General features: G+C 43.9%; 1 protein-coding gene across 1 annotated transcript in view; it reads left to right on the top strand.

Moving 5' to 3' along the window:
- Nucleotides 1-2,158: 2,158 nt before the first annotated feature.
- col16a1 (collagen, type XVI, alpha 1) overlaps nucleotides 2,159-8,906 on the top strand; it is a 153,210-nt gene continuing 146,462 nt past the window's right edge. Inside the window, exon 1 of the mRNA XM_080735516.1 lies at nucleotides 2,159-2,298. The gene's annotated coding sequence lies outside the window, so the exon portion shown is untranslated. The remainder of the gene's footprint in view (nucleotides 2,299-8,906) is intronic.

The raw sequence follows: 8,906 nt of genomic DNA, 5'->3' as shown, positions 1-8,906 counted from the left end.
GTCTCTCTATTACGCACGCACAAACACACACGCACGCACGCACGCACGCACACACACACACACACACACACACACACACACACACACACACACACACACACACACACACACAGAAGTATATTGTTGTGCAAACACGCATACACACAAATTCACATCAGTAACATGGTCACACAATATAGTCTACGTGTATTCTTCACACAGACATCCTGACCCGTAAATAACACATTACCTCGTTTCCACTGATGTAAGCCCTGGGGTGTCGAAGGTCACTTCCAGGTGAACATGTCGGTCAAAGGGCACATCACTGTCAGACAGCTGCGAAAGTAATCGACAAACAGTGAGCCTCTTTTAGTTCTTCACGGACGGTTAAACTTGGCCTCTTGCCATCTCGTCAATCTCGTCATGATGTTTTGTGGGGTGTGGGTGTGTATGGGGGGGTTGAGATACTAATGGAACAGTGAAAGAGAAAGGTCTCGTGAGGTTCATTTCTCATGAGAGAGAGAGAGAGAGAGAGAGAGAGAGAGAGAGAGAGAGAGAGAGAGGAAATGTATCCCATAAGATGACATAATCTATTTTAACTACCTATCTCAGCCACCGCAGCCGTAGAGATCTTGAGTAAATCAAAAGCCAGAATAACATTTATTTGGCTCTCAAATTATTTATTCACAGGCGATAAAGGTAGAATTTATGTGGGCATTATGATCAGTGTTTCTGAATGGGGTAGCTTTCAGGACACGTTATTGATTGCGCGTAATAAAGCCCGGTGATAAAACACAGCGGAAGTCGTGGACCAAGCTGTCAGTCAAATATAAGTATCATGGCAAGTTCATTAATTACTTTAACAGAGTATACTGCTCAGTGTTGCACTGCCAGTCCCATGCAGATGCACCAACAAAAAGCACGGTGGAAATGCAGTGGCAGATGCTACTGTCGTGGTGTCTGCAGGCTTCATGGACCAATAGCAAAACCCCAGACAAAATAAATGCAAATCTTTTTTCAGCCTTAAAGCAACAAATCTATGACTCAGTCTAGTATGAATCAAAAGAAATAGTGAGTGTGTGTGTGTGTGTGAGTTCATGTGTGTCCTCTCGTCTGTCTCTGTGTGAGAGAGACGGAGACAGCTAGGGGAAAGTTGGCCGGTGGTGAGGAGAAGAGGAAAAGGAGATGGTGGTGTGTAGAAGGAGAGGTGGTGGGGTGGGGAGATTGGAGGTGCCTGCAGCTACATTTTCCAGCGTCGGACCAGGTGATGTCATTACACGTCTCCCAGTTAGAGAGAGAGAGAAAGAGAAAGAGGACGGGATTAGAGAGAAAGAGGAGGGGGAGGGGGGGGGGGGGGGAGAGTGAGAGTGTGTGTGCTGTGGTGTGGTGTGGTGTAAAGTAACCAAGTACATTTACTTAAGTACTGTAGGTACAATTTTGAGGTATTTGTACTTTACCGTAGTATTTCCAATTTCCAATAGGCTACTTTAATTCTACTCCACTACATCTCGTTTCCAAATATTGTACTTTTACTCCATTTAGGCCTACATTTATTTGAAAACTTTTATAGTTACTAGTTACATTTTGATTATTATTACAAAACACGCATATAACCACTTCAGCCCTATATAGGCCTACATTGCGGCCATTTAATAGTCGATCTACGAGCTTGAAGATCTGCTATTTTCAAAAAGATTTGTAGGCCTATACAACACTTTAAATGGACATTCTGCATAATGAGTACTTTTACTTTACTTTAAGTACATTTTGATGCCAGTACTTTTGCACTTTTACCCAAGTAGGCTTACATTTTGAATTCTGGACTTTTACTTGTTACAGAGTATTTCTACATTGCAGTATTGACACTTACTTGAGTAAAACATGTGAGTACTTTTTTTCCACCACTGTGTGTGTGTGTGTGTGTGTGTGTGTCTGTGTGTGTGTGTGTGTGTGTGTGTGTGTGTGTGTGTGTGTGTGTGTGTGTGTGTGTGTGTGTGTGTGTGTGTGTGTGTGTGTGTGTGTGTGTGTGTGTGTGTGTGCGCGCGCGTGCGAGTGTGAGAGCGAGAGTTGTCGAACTTTATGAACAACAGTGAGGAGGAGGAGGAAGAGGGGAGGGGTAAAGTTGCATACAGTCAGTGAGTCTGGAACTTTTTCTTTCCCCCTAGAAGAAGAAGCCTCAAGAACAACTCCAAGGGAAGGCCAGTGTGTGGATTATTATTTGAAGCGCCAGTGAAAGACTCACATTCGGGCTTTTGGAATATACTTTTTTTGGGGATTAATGTGGTCACAGCTTTGAGGATTTATCAATAGCTGAAGAAGGTATGGCTTTTATTGACCGCTCACACACTGCACGCACACTCAAGTGATGCTTAACGCCAGCTGCGTAGTTTTCAAGTTTAGATTAAAACAAGTCGACTAAACAAGCAACTGCAGCGGTTTTGCTGGCTGATCGATAAAATGATCGTAGCCTCTGCAGACTGCCTCTCTTGTGAACGTAATTACTTGGTTCTTCTAGCTGGTCCATTGCGTTAGAAGGAGTTCTCCTTAACGCTATGTCACAGATGAGCCCTTGCGCCGTAGGAAAGGCTGCGCACCCTCTCGTCTGTAGTAAAAACTAAAGAATACATGTTCGCTACTCATCAAGACAAAGACATCTTTATGGAGTTGAAAGCCTACTTTCCTTAGTGGGAACACTCTGAGCCCCCCACCTCACGTCTAAAATACATGTTTTAGCCAGAAAAGAAAATATTTCACCGGAAGGCAAAATCTGGTCAATGGAATTTTCTTTTGACAAAATCTCTAGAGGGCGGTGTGGAGTTGCTAAAACCTCAGGTGAAATATTTTATTTTCTGGACAAAAAGTGTATTTTAGACGTGAGGTGAGGGCCCAGAGTGTCCCCACTAAGGGAAGTAGGCTTTCAAGATCTTAGAACCGTCTTTGTTTTGGTTAGTAGCGACAGTTTATATCTTATTTTTTTCTACAGACGAGAGGCTGAGCGGCCTGGGCTACTGCGGCTTTGAGTGCAAGGGCTCATTCCTAGCCTCGGAAACCCAGACTTTTATTTTGGCAGCTCATTCCTGACATAGCGTTAAGGAAGAACTCCTTCTAACGTTATGGACCGACTAGAGCTAGATCAATCAATGCTCTGAGATAGACTTTTCCGTTAAAGTTGAGTAGTTACTTTGTCAACTTTGTTTGCTTCACACACTGACCTGAATCCCGCCGTACCGAGTCCGACCGTCCTCATTCAATAGACTCACATCTGCTTAGCTCATTAGCCAGCTATATCATGCCTCTCGCTCTCGCTGTCCTTGCATCCTGGCTGCTGCTGGAATGTGGAAGTAGGCTATAAGCACATCTGGAGACTTGATGTCGCGGTGTGTGTGTTCTTTTGTGCTGGAGAGACTTTAATCAATGTCATGAAACGGTCACCGTTTTTTTAATAGTCAGCTCATGCGACCTTCACAACATTTACACGTTTAAAGCAGTGGTTCTCCCTTCTCAAACTTGTTCATGTCAAGGATCCCAACGTTGACAGAAACTTATTAGCCCGCGGACCCCCATTTGAAAAGCTATAACGATTTTTTAAGGCTCTTCCAAGGACCCCCAGTTGCATTATAGTGCTGCGGACCCCCATTTAATGGTAGATCTCTGAGACCCCAATTTATATTGTAAAATCAATGTTAATTTAACTCTGAGAGTGTACAAATGGAACCACATTTTGTACACTCTGAGTTACCCTGGGTTTGCCTGGCGTTGCCAGCCTCTATCACACACTTCGTTTTGGGAAGAGAGTCTGGGATTTCGGGAAGAGTTTTCATTTCTGGGGTTTGCCCCAAACCACGTGCCCCAAGCTTACAGAAACCACGTGCCCCAAGCATACAATCCTGATTGGCCAACCCTTGAAGCTGGTTGAGGAAATTGAATCTCAATGGATCAGACCGTACTACAACACCACTACCGCCAGGGGGTGTTGTTGTGTGCGGTCTGGTTTATTAACCAGGCAAACCCTGGGTATGATCCCCATAAAGGTCCATTTGGTTCCTATAACTATCATTTATCTGGGGACCCCCTGGAACTCCCTCAAGGACTCCCTTGAGGACCCCCACTTTGAGAACCAATGTTTTAAAGTGTAGCTCAAGGCAACTAAAGCAAGCATTTAGTTCACTATCATATCATCAGAAAATGTCAAAGGGAAGCCGCAAGGAATCAACCGGTGGTCTGCTCAGTGCTCAGGGGTGTCGCACCAAATTCTGGGCCCTGGGTACAAGGATTCACTGCAGGTCCCCCATGAATATCCTTCATAGGGGTAGGGGGGTTAACCCATTTAGACTGGGAACGCATTATTACGCATTATTTTATTGAAAAACTATTGAAAAATCGTGAACATTTGTGTCAGTCTTTGAATATTTCAAATCCTTCTAAGGTTTTTTGAAAAACCTATGTTTCTATGTCAGTGGTGCTCAAACGTATTCATGTGAAGGACCCCCAAAATGATATGTATTTGGCCACGGACCCCCATCTCAAAATATTTCGTTCCAGGGATCCCCCAGAAGCAAAATTTGAGTTACAAACGTTCGCTGTAAAAATACATATTCAAAGATTTGCACACATTTTCACAACTTTTCAAAATATATTTTTCAATAGCTAAAGTATAAAATAATTAAGTCCCCTCCACCTTGGGCCCTAGTAACTCAGTCCCCCCCCCCCCCCCCCCCCCCCCCACCCTTGTGACGCCTCTGGGTCTACTGCTTGCTGCAGGCTGCTTCAAAGAGCCGAGCACTGTGTGGGCATAGAGCCAGCTACTTCACATCAACAGCACAGGCCTCAGTTCGCAGCACTTCTTACTAGATGTGAACTTTGTGCAAATGAAATGGGATCTCTGAAGCAAACCAACCCCAACAGAAGCTACTTTTTTAAGCTGTTCTTTTACTATGCACAGACTGTGCTGCACAGTGTGACAGTAGTTATTTTGCAGAGCACTTTTAGATAGATATGAGGGTCCTTGAACACATCCCAGATGGCAATGCTATGGTACAAACTTGCCTTTTTTGTCAGCCTTACTGTTTGGATATTGCCTCCATATTGGTTTGAATGCTCCTCATGGTTTCAGGTCAGCGGGTATCTGGAGTGACTATTGTAGCCTTTGGGCATCTGTAGTTACTTTTATTCATTCCACGTTCCTTGTTGTAACAGGCCTGCGATGCATTCCCAGCATGGCCCGGAGAACAGTGGAACAAGTTTAGTGTCTGCTCCGTGCATGCGTGTGCCTTGAGTCTTTGAGTCTGTGTGCATGCATCACACTGCACTGTACGCTAATGCTTTGGTTCTCAAAGTGGGGTCTGGGGACCCCCAGGGGTCCTTGAGGAAGTTCCAGGGGGACCCCGGCTAAATGATAGTTAGGAACCAAATGGACCATGTACCAAATGAACAAAACAATTGGTTTCATTTGTACACACTCTAGCATTGATTTTTCAATATAAATTGGTGCCATTAAATGGGGGTCCGTAGGCTAATTCATGTCATACTGGGGGTCTTTGAAATTAAAATGGTTGAGAATCACTGCTAGAGCCGTACAAATCTTCTCTCATAGGGGGTCCCTGGCATATCTTTTCAAATGGGGGTCCGCAGGCTAATAAGTGTCAATGTGGGGGTCCTCAATATGAAAAGGTTTTAGAAGCACTGCGCTAATGCACAGTAGTGTATGCCTGTCTGTCACTGTCATGTTTCTCTCCTGCCCTCATCCACTGTACTGCATGCACCCATGCATAACCTATATGCATCCAGCCCTTTCTATTAACTCTTAAAGCTATACTGTGTAAGTTGCTCAACTAGTGGTCAGTAGCTCTATAGCAAACCGCGGTCGCGTCCGAGTCTTTAGGCCGTTTTTCGCCGCGGACCGGGCCTCACACCCCCGCGTCTGCCTCCACCTCGCCGAGATCTATCTTTAGAGGGGTCCCTGGTTCCTGTGCGTTCAGGCATTCCGGAGAAACAGACTCCTTCACCCGAGTATATAGACACACGGGCGCCTACAAATATGGCCGCCCTATTGTGATAGCGACCCCACTTCAAGATGCGCTGTGATTGGCCGGCAGTGTATAACCCTCGCTGTGATTGGCTGGTAGTGTATGAGGACGTATATTTTTCCGCGAAAACCGGCCCCCAGTCAGGATCATAGAAAACATATAAAGAGAAGGCTTTAGAAGCTGAAAATAACGGAGTGGGTGTTCTAAAATTTTAGCGATTTAACAGTTAGGACAATTTTAAGATTTGTTTTATAAAAATCGCACCCGTGCGAAGTGAGCGGTGCAAAGGCAATTTTCATTATGCATGATCCTTAATAGCGTATATATGTATGATCATTAATACTGTAATGGGGGATGCTGTAAAACAGCATGCGCAAATCTTCTTTGCAACCAGTCATGTTTATATGTTACGTCAGACCAGAACCCCTGGTCAGTATATAAAATGTGAAAATTTAGGTTGTATATATTATTATAGAAGAAGTGCAACTGAAGAGAGGGTTATAAAGCAATTAGGAGACAGAGGGAAAACAGACAGGAGGTCAGACAAACAACTGTGCCTGTTTAGCGTTCAGACAAACAGCCTGGCCATTACACACAACAAACTCATTCAGTGTGTGAATGAGTTTGAATGAGTTTGTATGCATAGAGCCAAATAAAGCTTTTTGAGGGTTATAAAGCAATTAGGAGACAGAGGGAAAACAGACAGGAGGGCAACCCAGCACTTCTTGGCATTGTCCGTCAGTCAAAGTTAGAGGGAAAAGTCTGAGCAACCCAATATCCTGGACATTTTCTAAACCAGGTTCAGACTAACAGCCTGGCCATAATCTGCAAATGTAATGTAAGTGTGGCCGCTGTCTTGAATGGGTTTGTATGCATAGAGCCAAATAAAGCTTCTTGAGGGTTATAAAGCAATTAGGAGACAGAGGGATAACAGAGGGAAAACAGACAGGAGGGCAACCCAGCACTTCTTGGCATGACCAACCAACCAACCAGGTCTGACCAACCCAATATCCTTGACCTTTCCTAAACCTTAAACTGTCAGATCCAGGATATGAAACAACCTGGCCAAGTTGTTTGTCTGACCTTTCCTGGCCATTAGGTCCAGGATATGAAACAACCTGGCCATTCTTGAGGGTTATAAAGCAATTAGGAGACAGAGGGAAAACAGAGGGAAAACATACATGAGGGCAACCCAGCACTTCTTGGCATGACCAACCCAGTGATGTTAATAGGTTTTTAATGTAATGAGTCCCGGGACCCAAGAAGGGTCTTTCGGATGAGTCCCAGGGATATTTTATGGGTCCCACAAAAATTCAACGCGTCATGTCATTTTTGACAAAGTGCAGCATTTAACTTGAATTGGTTATTATATGGTTATTTACATTGTTTATCTTACAAAATACATACAAAAAAGAATGAAACAATTAAACTATAATGGTACCTTGAGATGAAGAAGCACTAGGGATGGAGCTCGTTAATTTTTATTGATAATGAGCACCTTATCGATGTTGCTTATCGAGCTGGACTTTTATCGAGCCCACTATTGAGCTTTTTTCTGTTATTTTGTGGAAAGACATGATGAGACACTAATATATATCTATACTATAATTTTGCGAATGTCTGTCTGAGTGAGTGTCTGTATGAAACAGCGTTTCTCCTCGGTGGCTGGAGCAATTGATCTGAAATCGCATCACCATCAGCATATGAACACACCTGACATAACTGTGAAGCCCGTTTGTCACTTTCACAAATCGTATGCTGTATAATAGCATTTTTATGGTGTATCTATATCTATTTAGCCTACAGTACCTTTTGTGACCACACATGTTAAGGGAGGGGCGCTGTTGTTCAGGCCATGCACAATCACACACAAACCCACACACACACACACACACACACACACGGGGGGGGGGGGGGGGGGGGGAGTGTGTGTGTGCGCGTGCGGGCGGGCGGGCGGGCGGGGGGGGGGTTCTGGCCCTGTTACAGATGTTGTCCAAAAATCATGCAGATCGGTACACAGTATCTCTGTAGCCATTAAATGGAACGGGTATTTCTTACATTGATGCTCCTACATATTAGCATGCAAGCACCAGTTAAAGTTACTTTCCATCCCTCATATACTGTGTGCACAGTGCACATCCCATAACCCACACACTGCACATCATTTCGGAGCTCATATCTTTGAACGGGTAAGGGCTAGTATATATAATTACAGTACTATTCATGAATTAATAATAATAGCCTACTGTAAAACCATACTATAAACTATAGGCTAACATTTCCATGTCTCTCCTTTTTTTTTTTTTTTTTTTTTTACAGTAAATGCATATCTATTTTTTCCATTAAATACATTTGACCAGGGCCTTCAAATACAGTACAAGGCAAGTCAACCTTTTTATTTTTGGAAAATATTTGAAGAAACTAAATGTGTACCGTCTCTTTAACAGTGTAATTTATAATGCATAGTACGACGGTGTCACGCAACAAAAAAATACCCAATCAACAAGCTCAAACCGTGTCTGCTCGCACCGCGTTGTGATCTTGTACATCTGCTATTTTCGGTAGACTCGCGCTGGCAACGCTACGGATTCATTCGCACGGAGCGATACATTATAACTCTATGGCAGTGATTTTGAGTGTCCCAAACGGATTATTATCGATGGAATCATTCATATTTTCAAGCACCAAATACTTTGGGTGGAAGAGAACGGTTGTCGCGCTGCTTCAACAGCCCGCGTTGGAGTTGTTTCAACTCGTCTCAGACTAGCTCTGGTCCATAGCGTTAGTGGAGGAGAACTCCACTAACGCTATGGACCAGAGCTAGTCGCAGACGTGCAAAGTTATTGATTGCACTTGGGTCTTATGTGATGCACTATGTATGGACAAGTGCCTGGCTCCGTC

Source organism: Nannobrachium achirus (genome assembly GCF_963921795.1).
Source record: "Nannobrachium achirus genome assembly, chromosome: 10".
Taxonomy (NCBI): domain Eukaryota; kingdom Metazoa; phylum Chordata; class Actinopteri; order Myctophiformes; family Myctophidae; genus Nannobrachium; species Nannobrachium achirus.
Note: the sequence above shows the minus strand (reverse complement) of the source record. Positions and strands in the feature narration are given on the sequence as shown.